Genomic DNA, 21550 nt, shown 5'->3' with positions numbered 1-21550 from the left:
AAAATATACTGTCAACTGGGAGTATCTCTCCCAGCATTGGTCTAATCGACAACTCAGTCACGTTGGAGACCACACCTATTTTGTTAAATCTGGAGTCGTTGCTTCCTCCTCTTGTACCTCAGCCGAATCGCCCCCCAATTAGATCCCTTTCCACTACAAGTTCATCAGCTGAAGAGCCGGATGTAAAAATGTCTCTGAACTATAACAAAATACGTCACCATCACCGTCATCACGCCAAAATCCAGTAAGAAACACAAAACAGATTTGCCAAACGAAATATCCCAGGAAGAAATGGATATTTAACTATCTCCATCTGAACAGTTTATAAATAAAAATTCAAATCAGTTTTCTCTCAACTTTTTACAGATGAAAAATTTTCTTTACGAAAGATACAATAAGTCTATGAAGGCTTTCACGGCCGGTTAAATCACATTTAGGAATGTTTTCCGGGCTTTGAAGCCGTGGTCTATGGGAATTTCTTCCTGACGTTTCGTCCACAACTGCGGTGGACATTATCAAAGGCGATGAGGCAGTGGACAAAGGACAAACGGGATCCTTTATTAGCACCAGGAGTCTACAGAGTTCCGTACAGCTCTGGAAGAGCATACATCGGCACCACAAAACGAAGCATAAACACTTGAATCACGGAGCACAAACGAAGTTGCAGATTGGGACAAACACAAAAATCAGCAGAAGCGGAGCCGCACTGCTAGACGGCCATCAAATACAAAGCTTTAGCATCAAAATCAAATTAAATTATGCTTTATTGCCATAGAAAAACTGACGAAAAAAAGTTACCAAATATTTAAAAAAATCTATAAGTAAATTTTATGCAATTATCTTATGACATTCTACACCTTATCTTAATCACCAAGATGCTTGGACATTCATAATACACTCATCTGTCAAAGTAATTAGACCAGAAACAACTATTCTGCTGGGGAAATTAACAGAGTTCAAGCGGTTAGTTAGATTAAATTTAAGGCAGCGTAATGGAATTCGGTTAAGGGTCGTACTAGGGTGAAACAAAAGTGATGGAATTTCGTTCGGGTATTAGTAAACGAGAACTAAATCGCCTAACTATTCGCCTTTGCGATAGGACGGACCACAGCTTCCTTTGATGGGATAAATTAAAAAGATTAAATTAGTTTAATTGCTAGCAAACTCGGAAAGTGGATAGTTATTATTTGAAATGCATACTAATCCCAATATATTACCTATGATGCCAAAGAAGAAATTGTTAATACAGCTGATAAAATAAGAAGACTAATTTTTGTTTTAATTGGGCCGCAGTTAATTTACAAGACTGGCATAATATCAAAATGATCAAACTTTGATTTGTGGCTTTTAATGATTCTACTTAACTAAACAGATGGCTTGTTCGGAAACTCTCGTTCTTAGCTAAGGTTGACTATTTTGTCCAGTTTGAGTTTGCATAAAGCGAGGCAAGTTTTATGGGCTTAAAAAAAGGAAACAAGCGCTTATCATCATGTTCACTTAAGAATTACGTAAAACTTTACTTAGCTTAAGACATGATTACTTGGACATAAACCCCAATATTTTCCATTGAAAATAAACAACCATTATTAATTATAAATTACCTTTTACTCTATTACTTTAAACTAAGCATATTTAGTAGCGCATATTATGGATCAATTGACTAAAGTTGTAACAATCTCCAATTATACACTATTCTGTGAGTTGTGTTTATATACAATATTACTGAATTCTATATTTATCTTTATTTAAATAAAACGTAAGAACACAGTATCTGCCTACATAGAAAAATGCAAAATACCTACCCGCATTTAATAAAACACGTCCAAAACTAGCATTTCTAAGTTTTATCTTAGCATGCATCCACTTGGTTAAGCTAACGGTTCGTCAAGCAGGAGAAAGTGAGACTATAATTATACATATTCCTAGGTCTTTGCGACATTGCAATTTTGTGGAAAGGGTTGTGACCAAATGAAGGTTGGCTATCGTTATTTGATTGGTTATGAGTCAGCCAGCATTAAGTGCTAGAAACACAGAAAAGTTAATAGACTAATAAAACAAAATTCTGCTCCAATTATTTTTTATTTAAGTTTATACGCTAGTTTAAAAAAATTCCCTTATGTACAGTCCGCGACACTTGATTTCGCTCACCAACAGATTTAAACTAATTTTTGTCATATCTTTATGAACTTATCGAGAGGAGAATTATTCAAAACGAGAAATTGCAAGAAAAATCGGGCGCAGCTTATGGGTAAGCAATGCTTATTTAAAAGACAGGGAAAACTACGGAAATAAACGACAAGGACGCACTTCAAATGCAACAACACTAAGGGAACGTCGTGTAATTCATCCAATTCTTCGTCTAGCAGAATAAGGGATAGAAGTGGAGGTAATGCGTGCATACGTACTATCCAAAGGGTAATGAAGAAATGTCAAAACTTAAAAATAAGAAAACTACGCAAGAAGCCTTTGCTGCTTGCAGGTCATCGATAAGAACGTTTAGAGTTTTCACTCTTTAGTGTCCTGATGGTTTCCAATATTACTTTCATGGCGTAATGAGAGAAGAAAATGGCTCGCTATCACAGTCGGACAGGTTCAGTAGTGATTTGAGCACCAATTTCCAGCCAAGGCAGAGTTGGCGTCGAGTTTCTAGAAGGTCGGCAAACTGCTCACAAGCATCTGGAGCTGCTGAAACGGCAAGTTGCTAACATAAAAGCTTTATTTCCGGATCAAGAATGGATATTGCAACACGCCAATGCGCCAATTCACACCGCACAAATAATCCAAACCTGGTTGACCGCTAATAATATTTCAGTTCTGGACTGGCCTGCTATTTCCCCAGACTTAAATATCATAAAAAACTTATGGGGTTGGTTGGTCAAACGCGTATATACTGAAGGAAGACAATTTAATAATAGAGAATAATTAATCGCCGCTGTTAGAGCCGCCTGGGACAAAGTTCCAGTGACTCTAATAGAAAATGTATTCAATTCATTGCCTCATCGAATGTTAGCAGTCATTGAGAAGCCGGGAGCGCATACCAAATAGTAAAATAGGTATTAGGTTTAAATATTGTGTTCTAGGTTAATTCCAAAATATGAGAGTTATCAAGCGTCTACGAAAGTGTAAAACAAATTATTAAATAAATATTGTTAAAATCTTTAATCTAGTGTTTCATGTATCTTACTAATGAACATTTTTTGCATAAATAAAAATTAGTCAAAATCGTTATATTAGGTGAGAGTAATCAAATGTCGGGCACTGTATCTTTGAAATTGACTGGCTGAGATTCAGCAATAATCCAAAATAGGGAATTAGCAATTGGCATTGGCAATTCATCAATAATTCAAAATAGGTAAATTTTAACGTGCAGGCAGTTAACATTTACCGACAGATACAAAATAAACCTGACATTAAAATTATCCTAGTTGTAAAAGAAGCAACTGCTACATATTTGTAGTTGGAGTGTATAGCTGCACAACATAAGTTTTGTTATAATTTAATTAAAAAAAAATTAAAAAATAAATTTCAAAATTTCGCTTGGGTGAGCCGTAATCTTCCACCCCGTCTTGGCTGCACCATGCTGCATAGTCCCGTTATATATTTATTATTTTTTCATCGTATCACGTATGTCGTGAACTACACATATCGTTTATAATTGTACTTTGAGGATATCTGCTTACATTTATAGATTTACTGCGTCAACTTCACTGAGCTATAGTTTATTAAAACTCCAATTAGCATGTGCATTGCTTTTCCATCTCTGCCCGTGCGTCTCAATCAAGTAATCTTGCTACTGGATCGCTGGCAGATAGGTTTTGAAAAGAGCCTTGACGTATCTAGATCAGAACCCCTTTCACAACGTCGGTTGAGTTTTATTATTCTAATGCCCTTTATAAATATTAACATCTGGCCGCCAGTGCAGGATGATGCCGCTTTGGATACAAGAGGAACATAATAGGAGATTAGAGTTGCACGGTTGTATAGCGCAACAAGCTTACAGCTTACTTTAAACATGCAAATTTCTATTAGCATATTTCACTCCTTTAACGTGCGGTTTACAAGGGCATGTGACTACATGCGTGTTTTTGTATGCTGATTTTGTAAGAGAGTATTAAGTATTGTAATGCATACAGTAATAGAAATGATGGTATGCCCCCAAGTCAAAATTCTAATTGTTCCGATGTTGTTGAACGGTTTAATCCGCAAATGCGGTTTTAGTATTGAAAATTTGTCTAGCAAAAAATTCTTATTTGTACAATAATACTTTTGACGTTTACACTGTACTATAAAAAATATTTGATAGCATAATGACATCGCAAATGAGGGTAATATTTGATACTAAAACTATACAAGGTGATTCAAAATTGGCGTCATTCCTCTGGAGGTGTTGTTTGGTGGTGTTTTAGGAGTACAGTAAAAATAGATAAAAAATTAATTGTTATTAAAAACTGAGAAATTTGCAAAAAACTATATCAAAAAGACGGCAACAATGTTTTTCAAGGTAATCTGCCTAATTAACATTACGGAAAAACCTGTTGCATCGTAATTATTAAAAACTCCGTTAACCATGGAATCATACAGAAAGTGACAATAAAATAAACGGTAAATTCGACAGGATTCGTTGGCTAGAACGTATTTCAAAATTTAAATTATCGTCCTCATGACCTCGAATTTATGTTTACAAATTAAAATACATTTGAGTCATTAACTCGAAACGAGTTAGTGCCTGTGTAATCTTCTTACTATCCACTCTTATTGAGTAGCTTATCGTATTCGGTTAATTAACTCCTGCTCAATTTGCGCCGGTGTTCAGTAATCCATTGGTTTAATGTGTCCTTGTGCTGGGTGGTGTGAATGTAGCCGTTCCTCGGTATTTATTTGGTGCTTGGAAATGTATCAGTTGTTGTGCAATGCTCTTAGTGCCCCTGGAAGGCTCTGCTGCAATTATGCTCAAGACTTGTTCCTCTGTATCTGGAACCCGAATATCTATTGTCGTCCACTATCTTCCTGGAACCACTCTCCTCGCCCTTTTTTGCCGTGAGTACAGCAGCTTCTGCTATCTCTCTTACAGCTTCTGCTATCTTAGTGGGGCTTTTCCCGAGAACTATACGCATATCCGCAAACTCGTGAAAGGAAATTCAAAGTAAGCCACAGTTTGAAAATTATTGTTATTATTGTCAAAGGCTGTCTATCTGTAACTATCTGTTAAGGACAAAAAAATAATTGCCGCTTTGACTTTTCATCAAAAAATTGTAGGAGAAATTTTTTTTAATATCAAAACTTTTCGTAATTTGAAGCAAATATTGCAATTTGTCTTTTTGAATGCTTAAGCATTTTAATATACTACCAATTAAATATAGCACAATTTTAAATTAATGCTTAATAACAAAGTTGAAATTCGATCTTCAACTGTTAATTCTAGAAATTTGCGAAAAATTTTTTTAAAATAATTTTTTCGTACTTCCCAAGGAAAGCTCTATCACCCCTTAAAAAGAATGACGCCAATTTTGAATCACCCCGTATAACATGACGATCAAAGGATATTTGTCATCTCCAACGATTGACGGTCGTTTTTCTCCCAGATCTTTAGCATTTCTTGTTTGAACCTGATCTGCAAAGTTTTTACTTTTTAAGTCAGCACCCATGCTAATCCAATTTTTATAATATCCGAACATTTATTTATAAAATGATTCAATACAACATAATCGAACAAGTGGCAAACAAGAAACAACAAAAAAGTAGAAGGATTTTACTGGAAATTATTCGACACAAATAAACCAAACATCGAGGGCTGAAGAAATATTGCTAGACCCATCTATGAGAGCCTGTACTTTCTGAGATAAGAAACCCATAATACGCAGGTGATAGTGAAGCAGTTATTAGCATTTAGTAAAACCAATCTGATATAAATCCTGTATTGGACTGTTATTCAACTACTTCTCAATTAATTTTAATTAGAGCCATTATACATCTGAAACATCCCATCAGGTATTATTTTCTGAATCCACAATATGTCATACAACCATAAAGACATAAATGTGATCTTCTTCGTGGACGTTCTTCAGCTCACCGTAAATCATGATTTCAATTAATGAATAGTCAAGTATATATTTGAGTACTGTTTAGTTTAGAACAGGGAATTTTTAAATTATATTATTGTAAGAACTGCCAGTATGTTGGCACCACCTTTCACGCAGATATCTGTCAATGCACTTCATGTGAAGCGCATTGTGAATCGTCAGCGCATTATTAAATATTCGATTATCGCTGCACCGACATCCATCAGATCAGCTAATGTTACCACATGTTTAGTATTTTTACAATAAATTAAGTTAGCGCCTATTTTTTGTTTTCTTCATCAAAAAATATAAATACAGTCCCCTATATTGAAGAGATGTGTGCAAACATCCGAACATAATTTTGATTATTCGTGCCGGATTCCAGAGATGTTGGAGGATTATCAAGTAAGCCAATTCCTTTTCACATGTACTCCTGTAGTGTTTTTTGATGAAGTTCAGCTTTGGTCTTACTTTGATTGTGTTAAACTGATTATATTTAAAACATTTACGTGGTAAAGATTATCGATTACCGATTAGTAGTTATATTTGCATGGTTGTGAGGTCGATCCAAAGATTATTGATTAATTATCGATTTACAACTATTACGAACACGATTATTTTTACGATTGTTTCACGATTAATTGACTGGAAGTGTCTGTAACTACCTAGCCAATTCGTTTTAACCCTTGAAATGAAGCCAAATTCCATTTGTCTTTCGACTGGTTTGCTTAACTTGCTACAAGCTGTTCAATTAAGCAAGATTTTAAACGTTTTATGATTTCTATTATATTGAAAATTTTATTTTAACAATGTATACCGTTGTATAAGTCATCACCGATATGAGTGCCGTAATACGTAAACGAGGAACCGTAAAGCACAAAATTACAAATTTTATAAAATATTTCGATCCTCTCTACGTTAAGTTCGTGGCTGGGGGGCAACTAGAGGCCAAATACATCATTGAGTTGCAGATTAGATTAACGAAGTTAGATCAAGTATTTGACAAATTTGAGTCGGTTCAAAACCAAGTTGAAATTGACTGCCTTCTCGACCAAGTAGAAATACAAAGTCAAGAAAGAGATATTTTTGAAAATAATTATTACGGTCTCGTAGCAAAGGCCAAAGAAATCGAAGTCGAAGAAGTACGAAAAAAACGATTCTCTTATAAGTGCGAACAGTAGGGTCTCAAACAGAAACTATTCAACCCCAGAATCATTTAACTTACAGGGAATAAAATTACCGCCTATTAAATGTCCAACTTTTAATTGTGAGTTTAGTAAATGGTTGAATTTAAGGATACGTTTGAGGCTTTGTTCCATAATAATGTTGGACTTTCGGATATACAAAAATTTCATTATTTGCGGTCATGTTTGGGGGATGAATCTTTAAAGATCATACCAAGTTTGGACTTTGCGGCGCAAAATTATAAGAATGCGTGGGAACTATTATGCGATAGGTTTGACAATTCCCGATTATTAGTTAATAATCACCTAAAATCCTTGTCCGAGATTTAAAGTTTGAGCAAAGAATCGTCCTCTGATTTAAGAAAATTAATAGATACAATTAATAAGCACCTAAGAGCCTTAAAAACATTGCAACTTCCCACTGAGCACTGGGATCCAATACTAATAAACATGGTTTCATTAAAATTAGACAAAAACACCAATAGGAAATGGGAGCAAACTAGGACAGATAAAAAGTTGCCAATTTTGACAAATTTCTTTAGTTTTGTTCAAAATAGAGCTGATTTTTTGGAAACTTTAGAGATGAACAATTTTCAAAAAAAAAGTGTTATGCGCTCAGAGCCCAAAGGAAAACAGCGTCATTACTCGTTGCTTCTAAGCGATAACAAAAAAAGGCAAGATTCAAGATGTAACTTTCGTAAGTTACAACAACATTTAATTTACGCGTGTGATAAATTTTTGAAATTGTCTATTTCTGAAAGATGGAATCATGTAAAGAAATTGGGAATTTGTTCCAATTGTTTACATGACATTTTAGTAGCAAATATGGTTCAGGCTGTTGCAAGTTCTGTTCAAGTACACACAGTTCCCTATTACATTATAAAAAACCTCGAATGCAGGTAGCGAATGGACAATTTAATAATCAACCTGGAAGTTCTAGACAGCAGCATGATTCTGAGAACAGTAGTTTTAACAATTCGCAGCAAAAAATTCTTTTCAATGGTTCTTCTGTGGTTTGTGCTAATAAAAGAACTCCAATTATATATTATTATCTACTCCTGTTGTTTACGTCCAAAACAAAGATGGACATTTTCATAAGGCAAATGCAGTTCTTGATTCAGGAAGTCAATGCTCTTTTATCTCTGAGTCGTTTTGTTCAAAAGTGGGTTCAGTTTTGCAAAATGTAAAAATGTGTGTATCAGGCATTAATAATTCCACGGCAAGTACAATTATTATTAAATCAACAATAAGCCCATTCAAAAAGAATATCGCATGTTCTGTAGTTCCAAAAATCACGGACAATCTCCATTCATACTCAATTGATACTTCTGGTTGGTCTATTCCAAGTGACATTCCTCTGGCTACTGGTAATTAAGTTAGCGCCTATTTTTTGTTTTCTTCATCAAAAAATATAAATACTGTCCACTATATTGAAGAGATGTGTGCAAACATCCGAACAAATACTATAAATTAAGTTGCATAATTTTAATAAAATCAAGTACGTTGCTTTAGCTATTACCATTTTGAAACGAAAAGTTTAAATCCATAATTCCAGCATTATAGCATTTGGTTTGACGGAATTAATCCCTTTCAAGCTTTAAGTTGAGTTATGAGTGTGTACTCTACACTCGAATCCAGTGATTCGCCTCGGATCGTCTGTTTGTTTTGCGGATTAATGCGTTCGTTCTTGCCATCATGCCGGGTCACCGGTTCCATTCGCATCCAGGGCTGAGGGTCATAAAAGTCCGTGCCACTGTTACTAGATATTAGAGCATTTCAGACTGCTGAATGGGGCAATTTCACAGATAACCTTCAAATCCCTTCGATATAATTTAAAGTAAATGTCCACAATAAGAACTGTGAATTGCCATTAAGAAATAATATATCGGGTTGACATCGAAGTCTATGTCTCCACACTGAAGCTGTTGAATAAAAGTTAAGCAGAAACACACTGTCTTCTCTCCGATAATTTATAGTTGGACGAAACTACACAATCGATTGAAGTTTGACCAAAACACACAGTATCCTCCACAATCAATTGGAATTTAGCCCAAATACAGAGAATTCTCTTGAGTTGAATGCAAAATTGACTGTGTGTTTTCATAAAATTAAAATCGATTGTGAAACAGACAGAATCATAACAAAAACTGACAAATAGATATTTTTTTACTCTTTGAAATATAAACATCTCTCTAGAATCAGTTAGAAAGAATTTAATCCTCATACATTTTAGCTTCCAATGGCGTTCTCAAAGCTAAAATATAAAAATACATATTTCAATACCTACATTCCTAACACCAGTCACGCTATAGTCTCACTTTGCAGATCAGTTTTCATTATTCACAAGAGTTAATGTTCAAATCTAATACCACAGCTTAATATTAAAAATCGAGCTTTTCTAGCAAAAATTTTTTAGTCAGAAAGTCAACTGTCGCTTCTTTTTGCGTTTGTCACGTTTTCTGTAAAATAAATTTGCTTTTGTTATTGTTATAAACAGTGTAGTGGTCCTGCGCGTCTACAATGTGAAAGATTCGACCTCTTCAGAAGAAAATGAAGCCTTTGCCTGATACGGTTTAAGTTTTGAGGAGCACAATTGAAAAAATAGACACAAATAAACTGTAACGCTGATATTTTTATCTACAAAGGTCTGCCTGAACGCATAGTGGTCGCTGTATGTTCAGTCTTAAAAATAACTTTAGCGAAGTTTTATTAGGCGTGGTTTGGTAATCTAATAGTTTTATTTTTGCTTTGCTCAATTCTTAAAGAGTAGTGATTTTGGTAACTTAACAACTTTTAATCGTCGTCTTGAAAGCCAAGTTAGTGGATTTAGTATATTATTATATTTTAACACTGAACGTAAATGCAAAATTGAAGTAAATAGCAGGAGAAAAAATAAATAGTCCGTATGGTAAAGTGGAACTGAAGCAATGTAAACCGAAAACGTTAAAACTTTCACTGCTCACCAGTTAAATGATTGGTACGCGCAGACGCGGAAGGGTTTTATGGAAAAATAAATCTCAATTAATATAAAAATGGGCAAAATGAACATATATTTCGAAAAATATAAAAATGACGTCAAATCATTAATGACGTTTTTGTCGTCTTCAGAATCTGGCACCAAAATGTCCAGTTGACAGCGGAAGACGTCGAAAGACGTCATGTCTAATTAGTATTGTACATCAATACTTATTATCTAATACAAAAGTTACATTAATTGATACTAATATGACTGAAATATTGGATACAAATGTGCAGAGAAGCAAGTCTTTAGAAAAAGTGCTGGTTTCGCAGGACATGATGGACGATGGTATACTGTTTCTTCTTTTTTATTTTTATAGCAATTAGTGCACCTCCGATGTGCGTGTTTCTTTTTGCCTCCAGTTTATAATTTGCTGTCTTTGAGCAGCAGCAATGTCTCTATTTTGAGGAAGAAGGTATTCCAGAAGTTATAGTCTGTACTCATACAATGAAATCCTTGGTTGTTCAAATTTGTTGAGCTGAACTGAATCCCAAATAGCAGCATCCACATGGACAGAAAAAGGTCGTACTTTTTGTTCTGGAACGTTTCCTGATATCAGGTTTAGATTCTGATTGCTCAAAATATCATTACAAACGTCGTCTAGTACCGACGCATCCACAACAATTTCTGCGCCGTCACTATCGGATTCAGAAACACTCGATTCCACATCCGTTTCATAGTCTGGTTCGCCAGTATTGTCGTCTGAATTATAGAAATGCCACTCTAATTCTGCCTCAGTCAAAGCAGCTTCTTCGGACAGTTTTTACACAATCTGGGCTGTTTTAGTGCTGACGGCCCTGATCCGCTATCCGCCATGGTGAACTCCAACGAGCAAAATTTTACAAAAGTATAGTACTTAGACAAGGTGCTGACAACACTATAATACGCTCACTCAAAGGCTAAACGCAGACGAAACAATATAATGGAAACCAATCCATGGCGTCGAAAGACGTCATGCGCCCCACCACTATACAAACAGATGACGTGTAAAGGCGTCATCAGCAGCGAAACGGTTAAATAACTCGAGATCGTTATTCTTTTATCAGCACAGCAGACAATGTCTGTTAGAAAGGGTACGTTGCCGAAGCTTACTATGTAGATTATCACAATTGCTGATGGTCACAAAAGCGGATGAAATTTCAGAAATGATGTACAAACAATTTATGATTATTAAGTCATTTCCAAATTCATAACGTTTCACAATTTCTGACACAGAATGTGATTTAAAACTGTACATAACACATTGTTTATTTTTTTTTAACACACAGTTTTCTTCTGGTCTCTTTGGTCTTTGCACTATTGCTCTATGCACGATTTTTGTTGAATTACGCTATTAAAAATTTTGAAAAAAATTGGAGTGCTCTCTAAGTCGCCCGTTACAATCGATAATATCAATACTCAGTTTTAAATCCGATTAAAATTAAAATCACATTAATTGAAGTTATTATAGTATCTAAAAATATATTACATTTGAAAAGGTTACGACACTATTAGCCCTTCATATTCCCACAAAATCAGTTATTACTTTAATATTATGCAGTGCACAATACATATATCAATTTTAGACCTATTATTATTAAAAGCAAAAAACGATTTATTTGCTTGAACTTGCTGTACAGATTTTAAACTGCCGTCTGCATGGATAAAATGTGCGATCAGTAATCCTGCTAAATCGGTCGAGTGTCCGGTTATAGGGGCCTCAATTTCCGATAAGAGTCAATCCTTTGATATAGGGGTTATTTGCATCGGATTTAGGTTAAGCCTCGAAAGCGACAAATGAGTGTGAGTAAAGCTTTCAGGTTCGAGATTTTGGTGCTCATGAACTGAACCTTTAGGACGGAATAATCTCATCTCCGTTTCTACATAATCCGTTTTAATCGGATAGAGTATTGAATCTAATGTGAAATTAAATTTGTCGCCTCACTAAGTCCGAATACGGAACTACGGATATATGAAATAATATGGAAATTAAATAAATGATAAATTGTTTTATGTAGAAATTCCAAATATTATTTTTCATTTGTCGAAACTGACAAAGTCATACGATCCATATGTACAGGGTGAGACAAATTGGACACTTTTAAATGGAAACTCCCATTTCTATATCAGATAGACCAAAACTGATGTCGGTGTCTGAGCCTCCAGTTTTATGACAAAATTAAGGAGAAAAATCGCATGTCTATATCTCTAACAGTTTCCGAGAAAACATTGAGAAAAGCTCTTTCAATCCTTTCCTGTTGTTTTTTTCAAACTTTCTACGGAAATATTTTCAAATATTTTTTTCTCGTGGTATCCAACAATTTAAGTTTCATTTGCTATAAACAAATACTTACAAACATACTCCAAGTTATTAACAAAAAAGAAATTATTCACAAAACAAAAAAAGTGAAAGTGGCAATGAAATATTTCGAGATTAGTGGCCGTATTTATAGACGACTCTCAAGTGACACTGAACACTCAAGTGACTGTCATAATGAAAAATGCGTTTTATAGTTGTCACTTCGAGATAAGCTGACGTGTAAACGCGACTGGGACTTGAGTGTGGAGTATAGGACCCTTGAGCGTGTTTTTCTAAGCTAACCATTCAAGCGCCAAACTTTCTGTCATAGTTGAGCTGAGCTTTACCATTTTTTATTCACACTTTTGTTAAATATATTATTAAAATGGACGATTCGGAAAAATATATGCAATGTGTTGATGAAAAAATGCACGAACGGGTTCCAAAGAGATACATACAAGATCGAGAGCAGAGCGGAGAGAGAGAGAGCAGAAACTTGTTCAGATATCGGTTTCGGAAAGAAACTGTTATCGATGTATTAATACCGTTAGCTTTAAGTAGAATTGGAAGTGCATGTAGAAGAGGTTTGCCTAATCCTACTCATCTGTAACTTCTGATAGCATTAAAGTTCTATACTATGCTACTGACAGTTTCCAGGTAGGTCAATGATAAGTGTTGAATAAAATTACGCTTACACGAAAACAACTCTCATTATCTAATATATTATTATATTGTGATGAATGATTACAGAACTGCGCGTCTTATCTCTAGCTTTTACGGTTTTGCTCTGGCTCTCCATTTGTTTACTCCTTTTCAAAATAACTGTTTAAACTTCAACGGTCTCTTTAAAATTCACTTTATCCGTCATAAATATCTTCTCAAACTTGTCTTTATCTATGATAAATGCATTTGTACCAACCGGACGATCGTAAGAAACCTATGATCCGTCACTTAACGGCAACTTTTCCAAGTCACTCTCGAGTTGGAACTATAAAATGGCTTCTACCTCAAGTGTCAAAAGTCAGTCAAAAAAAAAATAGAGAAATTACTCTTTGCCAAAAGGTAAAGTAGTTCTTTATAAGAATATTTAGGAGCAAAACACCCAAAATAAAACTTTTGACAAAATTATTGCTGTTATTTATTGTACATTTCTGCCGAGTTCTATTTGGAAAGGGTGTTTTTTTAGAGGCATATCACTGAAATCAGTCTCATAAAAATCATGTTAAGGTTATGGTATTGGCTTAAGTGAAAAGACAATTGTATGCCATTATAGCTTAACTATGATTTGGGGAATATGGGCGCCGTGGCTGGCTCGAATGAAGAGCAATCTGGAAGTCTAATTTTCGACCACTTCCAATGAATTTTCGTTGCTTCAAATCAGGCAATTTTGTTTATTTACGCAACCATTGAGCTAAAAACGAATATGTCGACCGTAATTTGAACGTAGCGCACGGTAAGTTCGGCAAACTGAACAGCGATTTTCGAAATAAATTGTCGAATTCGGAGCTCCAAAAATTCAAAATCCGAAAGCTATTATTGAGACCCCGTTATATCCATAAAAACTGAATATTTGATGTGCATTTTTATGATCTTTCAGTAAAAGTGGTCGAAAATTGGGCTTCTTCCGTGGATTGCTCTTCATTCCAGCCAGCCGCGGCGCCCAAAGACCCCAAATCATACTCAAGCTATAATGGCATACAATTGTCTTTTCAATATAGCCAGTACCATGACCTTAACGTGATTTTTATGAGTTTCCTTTCAGTTTCAAGTTCTACACCTCTAAAATCACCCTTTAATAATAAAGGGTATTGACCCTTTATGTTAGTATTAGTAGGTTCACCTGTATAAATAGGTCAACTTCTTTGCAATCGATAAGTTGCGGATCAACATAGCTGAATCTTAGAATACCTTAACACTCGCATTCTATTCAATAATCTGTAAATCGCGGTTTCCATTTTGTATGTTTTGGATTTATTAAATTACGGCTCAGAAACCGTATAATCAGTTCTAACCAGCATAGACATTTATTTATTTATCAGACTATGAAGGCTTTCACGGCCGGTCAAATTACATTTATTTATGTATTTAGTAATATATATTAGTAATTTATTTATTTATTTATTAAACCATTTATTAACCCTGTAGATGCAATTTAATATTGTCTTGCGTAGGAAATGGTACTAAAGCACATAATTTAACGAAATAAAAATTTATAACGTAATTTATATGCGAAGAAATTCGCCAAGGTAGTGTCACAAAGTCCAGCACAGTTATTAACATATTTCTTAGTTCCTTATTCTACATATCAGTTTATCAAGACCACTTTTGCTAGTTCGTTTGCCGCTATGTAGTTCAAAAGCTTGTCTTTAATGTATTCTTTTTTCACGTAGAATGTCTTCAATTCATTTGGAAGATTATTGGAAAACTTTTTAGCTACAGAATGACTATTTTTTGATGTTACTCTTTTCGTTACCTTTGGAAACATTAAGTTCTTAGTTCTTGTATTACTTGAATTATTATGATAATGATCTAGATTATTATGGTGATACATCAAACATTGTAATCGGAAGAGCGTTTGAACAGACAGCTGATTATTAGGTATCTTTGATAACTCTAAGATAAGAAATAACTTTCCGTTTACTAATTTTAATATTCTCTTTTGTATTCCCTGTATTAGATTAATGCATGTTCCATAAGCTCTACCCCAAGCTATTATCCCATAAGCAAAAACGTTTTGGAAAAGTGATTAGTAAATGGTAAGTAAGGTGTTCGGGTCCATATAACTTTTAATTTTTATTAAAAACATTATTATATACAGGTTATGCTTAAGCTCAATGTATACTATTCAAATATTGCTCATTTAGTGACTCCCTAGCTATAATACGACAGCTCTAAAGCATTTTACCATTAGTAATGAAATGCCTATTTAATTGTACTTTAGAACCAAACGGCGCCTATTCATTTACCAATTGGCAATTCCACAATCCACGCCGGAAAACCAAATATGGCAAATATTCAGGCTTTTGGCTTGACAATCATATGTAAATAAGCCATTTAAAACAACAGGGAATCTGTCGCTTCGCTCCGTTTTTATATTTTGGCAACAAACTGCATTGCGCCAGATTTTATAGTCAGTTCAATTTTCATCGAATTATGCAACGGGATTTCAAATTTTAATTGGACAACCCGAACCAATGCTATTTGCTGAAACGCATCAACTGCAAATAAAATTTAGATAACAGGCCCAACTGATTAAACAGATTTGTAGTGACCAGCCGTCTCAGTGAATATTCTTCTTCCATAGTAGGTATGTTAATGCAAGTACAAGAGCAAAATCTGGACTTAAACGTTTGTAGCGATAATGTTCCTGCAGAAATAGATGATGCTCCCAGACATACGGATAGCTAAATTCACATAGATTTTTGAATATTGCTAGAGAAGGCCGAAGCCAAAAAAAAGGTGGAATAAGGCTATTTGACCGTAGATTTTCGCTTGTTCGGATCCGATATGTCGGAGACGAAGACTATGACTGAAACTCTGTTTGTGAGCCCTGGAAAATTCGGACAATGGCAGCCTTTTCTAGAAAATGTTGTTCAGTGACCAGGTCGAGTTAAGAACCAATGAGATCGTGACTCCCCGAAATAAATATATTGGTCTCTTAATACACCCATCTCGCTCAAATGTGCAAGGAAAATAAATCAATATCTTGCATGTTTTAGAACTCACAAATAGACGAATTATGTGCATGACTTTCCACTTGGGGTTAATAAGTCCATTGTACAAACGGTAACAGAGGATGGGCAAAATTCGTCGTTTTTATGGATTATTTCCAAAATTTTAGCTATTACCGAGAAACTGTTATGAGTATGAGCTCGATTTTCCGTAAAATACAAATGGCGCTTAAACATTTTTTTTGCTAATTTATCTATGAGGTACAGGGAAATACTAAAACCTTGCCAATTACAACTCCGCTTTTTAGCTCTTTTAGTACTCGAAGTATTACAAGAGTTTAAACATACGTTTTGTGCATTCATTTGTGAAATCAAACTTACAAAATTAACTAGTTTTCGTTAATTAAGCTCCATGTATATTCTGATATCTTTAGACGTCCCTATTCTTCCCGGGTTCGACCCAACCATATCTGACCCAAGAGCCTTTTTTAGTAGTTTTTGACATAATTGAATGAAATGAAAAAACATCATAACATACATCAACTCGGCATATAGCTCAGGAAATTGGTGTTTCCACAACCACTATGCATCAAATTTTAGCAAAATATTTGTAGCTTTATGCGTACAAAGTTGAAATGGCTCAAGAGCTAAAGCCGGAATACCATGGGCAGCGAACAGCCTTTGTTGATTGTATTTTGGAACAACGACAATTGGACGGTGATTTTTCAACAAAAATCATCTTTAGTGACAAGGCCCGTTTTCATTTTGATGGCATCGTTAATCGACAAAATTGTCGCATTTGGGATTCCAAAATTCCACGAGTGATCGTTCAGAAACAGATGCATTCAAAAAGAGTCACTGTTTAGTGTGCATTGTGGGCTAGAGGCATCATCGGAGCATTTTCTTCGAAAATGCAGTTGGTTAAGCACTAACCTTAAGCGGTGTTCGTTATCGTGAAATATTAACTAACTTTTTTATGCAAAAATTTGCTAAATATGAATCTCAAGAATGTGGTTTCACCAGGATCGTGCAACGTGCCATACAGCCAGAGAAACTTTTGAATTCCTGCACGAGTCATTTCCTGGTGGTGTTATTTCTCGTTTTGCAGATCGTCATTGGCCGCGCAGATCATGCGTTTTAACGCCTTTGGGCTTTTTTTCAAGCTATTGCGTGTTCCATCCGCTATCAAATTCTATTTAAATGCGAAATATGCGAATCTATATGCGAAAAATATATTTATGGTTTTTATATTTCCTGAAATAAAGGAGCTGAGAAAAGTTGTAATAAGCAATTTTTTCACCTGATTCTGTATCTTATAAACAGACTACGGAACGACAAATTTATTACCGTCATCTTTACAGTTGAAATAAAAATCGAGCTCATAACACCCATAGCGGTTTGCAAGCTGCAATGTATGTCTAATTCAGCAAGCGCATATTTCCGAGCCGAGCTTGATATTTTTTGTCAACACACTAGATATTTAGATGCGCGTTTTTGTAACGGTATTATGTCACTTTGTACTACCTGAACGACAGTAGATTTGCGCTCTAGAATCGGAAAATTTTGCCGTCAGAAACGTGATTCAAGGGTGCAACTTTGCAATAGATCAGTAACCTGATTTTAACTGCTATTAGTTGCTAATCACTACAGTTCGAAGGGGATCACGCTTTATTTCTAGCATACGAACTCGTATTCTCTGGATGATTTAGTGGATCTGTTCCTAACTACCTTGTGTATAAGTTTTGAGATTTGATGAGATCCTAGTCTCAGTTCTATTTATCTTCCCTTGGAATTACTCGCAGCTTTGAACTTCAAAGCTAAATAAATAATGGTAGATTGCCGGTCTCGATTTACATATTATAATGTTGGGTTTTCCTCTATATGTCGGTAATCATGTGCAATAATTTAACTGGAATTATTAATTTCGCCTTTCGTAGTTGGGCTCTAAACATCACCAGTATTTTAAAATTATATTTAGCGTGAATCACTACAAAAGGGTGAATCAAAAGTTTTTTCAGATGTTTTATTACCAATTTAGATTCAGTGTTACAGCAAATGAGAAACAAAGCTTCAAAGTAAAGACTGCGGGAACACTTATTTTACTTAGAGGAGAAAAGCCGGCGGAATCCGTTTCAACTTCGCACAGATTATTAAAGCTACGACCACGAAGAAAGTGTGCCATGGAGCGGCAAAGCTGGTAGTCGGATCGCGCAGGATCTGGACTATACGCTGGGTGAGGAAGAAGTTCAATCGCGTGGACTTTTCATCTTTTGCTGGGTTCATTTGTTAGGATGCGGTTTGTCTTGTTGCAGGAGTACGCGCTTTCGACAGATCAAAGCGTAGAGAGAGTATTTCTCGCCAGGGACTGCATTCATTCAACTAAGTTGGGCGTGTTAGAGGTCTACGGCGATGCTCCCCTCATTTGGAGCTGTTGATGTCTTGCTTCCAGTAATGGCGTAAAAGGAAACGCATTTCAGATATTTCCATGGTTTTTCTTGAAATGAAAAAAATTGAACCATTGGCATAAATTCGCCATTTACATTAAAAGTTTTAATACATATTATTAGAGTGAAAAATGCAAATGAATTGAAGTGATATATTTTTAATGAAAATTAGTTAAAAAATTACTGGTAAGATGCGTCGACTTATGTTTCTCTCCTTTTATGTATTACAATTGGCATCTACTAGGTGCAGTTTTGTGTGGTAGATTTTCAGACTTCCTTACAATCAGTAACAGTTCTCTATGATACAATTTGTCATAGTACGAGTCATTTTAGTCTCCCGTCTCCTCTCTTTATTCAGTTACAGTCTCCATATTGTTGTCCACTCTAGGAATAAGACTTTAAAACGTATTAGATACAATGAGCCTTCAGGTCAAAAACACGCAGATATGTTAATTTGTTGTATATCCAGAAATATATAAAATCCGTCAAAATTCAGCTGAGCTAAAAAAACCTAGCAAAGGTTTCCATTGCAAATATCGCATCAGCATCTAGTCAAATATTAGATGACACACGTTCAAGCAATGCTGAAAATATACGACAATGTTAAACATGCCTAAAGTTTAGCTTCGATATGGAGATCTTAAATCTCTCCAATCTTCTGCGTTCGTAACTTGGGGAGAGCTGTGTATTACAAATAGCTCGATTCTTATGAGAACGTGAACGCAAATTTGCCAAAAAAGTGGAATTGGACTAACTGAATAGCTCATGTCAATAATAATAATAGTCATAACTCTATCAACTTAAAAATCATTCCTACATTAAACACAAAGTGAAATAGTATCAATAATAGCAAAACCTTAACCACAAATCATACATTTTACGATCTAAAGCAATAAGAGTGAACTGTACGTTTCTAACTTTCTACGAGTTCCAACTGTAACAGGTATTTTTTTAATTCCTTTTTCAATATTTTCAGATGGTCGAAACGGTCTTAAATAGCCACATATACTTGTGATGGGGGAACATTGCCTCAGTATATAACAACAGGTGACTAATAGCGAACATACTCTACATACCCAGCAAATACCTACGTTCTATGTTGTCAATATTCCAACTTGATATTGTAACGGAAATGGCCTGGGGTACTCACGTTTGAAATGGGAGCCCCATTTACGCCCAATTTACTGTCAAATATGACACTGACAAGCGGGAAGTTTCGCACCTGTTCTGGACATTCCGAGAACCATCTGGGTTACCTGGAAGAAACTATATAAGCGACGACGAGAACCAGACGGGAGACAGTGAAGTGACAGCAGCGACCGGGTGCCGAAGAGGTTGAACCCCGTGAGTCGGAAGAGCGAGTTTTCCGTTGGTTATTGTTTGTGAAGTTGACGGTAATTTTGAAGTTAGTCTGTTCTTGTTCCGCATTTAAAGTTATACCGAGGTGAATAAAAGTTGGAAGCTGAAGAAAGAATTTGATACTCGACCATCCACGGTACAATATTTTAGATGATACGGCATCAATTTTTATTTAAAAAAATATATTTTTGAAAACAATGCTTTGTGACCTATAAATTTGGGCATCAATTGCGATCAATACTGAAAGTTGAAAGTTTTAATGACCCGAAAGGACTACAGTAAACTGATTGGAGAAATAACTACATTCCCAAATTTGCTGACTTTAGTTTTTCTGGCACAATGATGGGGCTTTAGCGGCCTGGATCAACCAGGTATAAACACAAAATAATATTTACTTTGGCTCAAAACATCCTCCAGGAGATCAGGCAGGTGCAGAAAAGGCTGCTATAATTAACTATTCCTTTAAGATATCTTCTATTATAAATATTTCTAATTACCGGCACAAACGGCTATAATTCAAACTTAATTCTACTGAATAAAAATCTAAATTCACCTAGCATTATCGAGCAATTTGTGCCACATGAATATAGTGTAAATAATCTTTATCGAGAAATAATTTGAAGGCCGCCTAATATTTAGGGGCCGCAAATTGGGTAGGAATTATTCATAGTTGACAATCCCGACTGACCTAATATATTGCACAATGAATTATGTGTTTGCTGGTGGAAACGAAATAAATTTGTCCCATTAACTACGATTATTGTTGTTGGACATTATTCACCGGCAATTGTGTTTACCTCACTTGACTTTCAGCATGAAACACCCATTGAAATATGATTTTCTCAATACAATACAATAGAACATCAGGTCAATTTTTCTATTTTTTTAAATGTTCTAGCTTTCTGATTTTTCGAAAGTACGAAAGCGGAATAATCTTGCATTATTCAGAGTATTCTTTTTCATGCACAATGAAGGGTTATCGTTTATCGAATCAATCTTTCTGATCTCAGATTATATTAATTACCAGACTATGAAGGCTTTCACGGCCGGTCAGATTACATTTGGAAATGTTTTCCGTCCTTTGAAGCCGTGGTCTATCGGAATTTCTTCCTGACGTTTCGTCCATAACTGCGGTGGACATTTTCAAAGGCGATGAGGCAGTGGGCGAAGTGATCTACCGTGCTTTCAGACCAAGAATGATTCAACTGCTGGATTCCCAGTCGTATTTATGCCGCCCCGCCGTGTGTGCTCATGCGTGGGGGATGGGTGGGGGTTCCAACGCTTCGGCGCACATGCTGTTTGGCGCAAAACGCGCTTCCAATCTGGATTGAGTGCCGTAATTTCTTCTTTTCTGTTGAAATTGTTTTGGTGTTTAAATATTTCGATGGCCTCCCTGGCGAGTCTCGGGTAGTATATTTCAGATTGGTGCAGAATGTCCACTTCGTCGAAGCGTATTTGGTGGCCGTCTAGTAGTGCGTGCTCCGCTACTGCTGATTTTTCCGTTTGTCCCAATCTGCAACTTCGTTTGTGCTCCGT

At 35.5% G+C, this 21550-nt stretch overlaps 2 protein-coding genes and 1 long non-coding RNA gene across 6 annotated transcripts in view; all 3 read right to left on the bottom strand.

The window, feature by feature from the left end:
- Nucleotides 1-21550, bottom strand: part of LOC109541235 (probable E3 ubiquitin-protein ligase HERC4) — a gene marked incomplete at its 3' end in the record, with an annotated part of 482710 nt that overhangs the window by 242370 nt on the left and 218790 nt on the right.
- LOC109546292 (MAM domain-containing glycosylphosphatidylinositol anchor protein 2) overlaps nucleotides 1-21550 on the bottom strand; it is a 317852-nt gene that overhangs the window by 168701 nt on the left and 127601 nt on the right. The gene's annotated exons all lie outside the window — the stretch shown is intronic.
- Nucleotides 18299-19843, bottom strand: LOC125503985. Of its 2 annotated transcripts, none has more exons than XR_007281221.1 (3): nucleotides 19732-19843; nucleotides 18840-19051; nucleotides 18299-18705 (listed from the first exon to the last, which is right to left on the bottom strand). It is a non-coding gene; the product is annotated as an uncharacterized LOC125503985 (long non-coding RNA). The 2 variants fall into 2 exon arrangements; XR_007281220.1 differs by having other exon boundaries at nucleotides 19747-19843.

The sequence above is a fragment of the Dendroctonus ponderosae genome, unplaced genomic scaffold (genome assembly GCF_020466585.1).
Source record: "Dendroctonus ponderosae isolate FM_Combo_2020 unplaced genomic scaffold, Dpon_F_20191213v2 Dpon_F_20191213_1, whole genome shotgun sequence".
Lineage (NCBI taxonomy): Eukaryota > Metazoa > Arthropoda > Insecta > Coleoptera > Curculionidae > Dendroctonus > Dendroctonus ponderosae.
The sequence above is the reverse complement of the archived record's forward strand: the minus strand, read 5'-3'. Positions and strand labels throughout refer to the sequence as shown.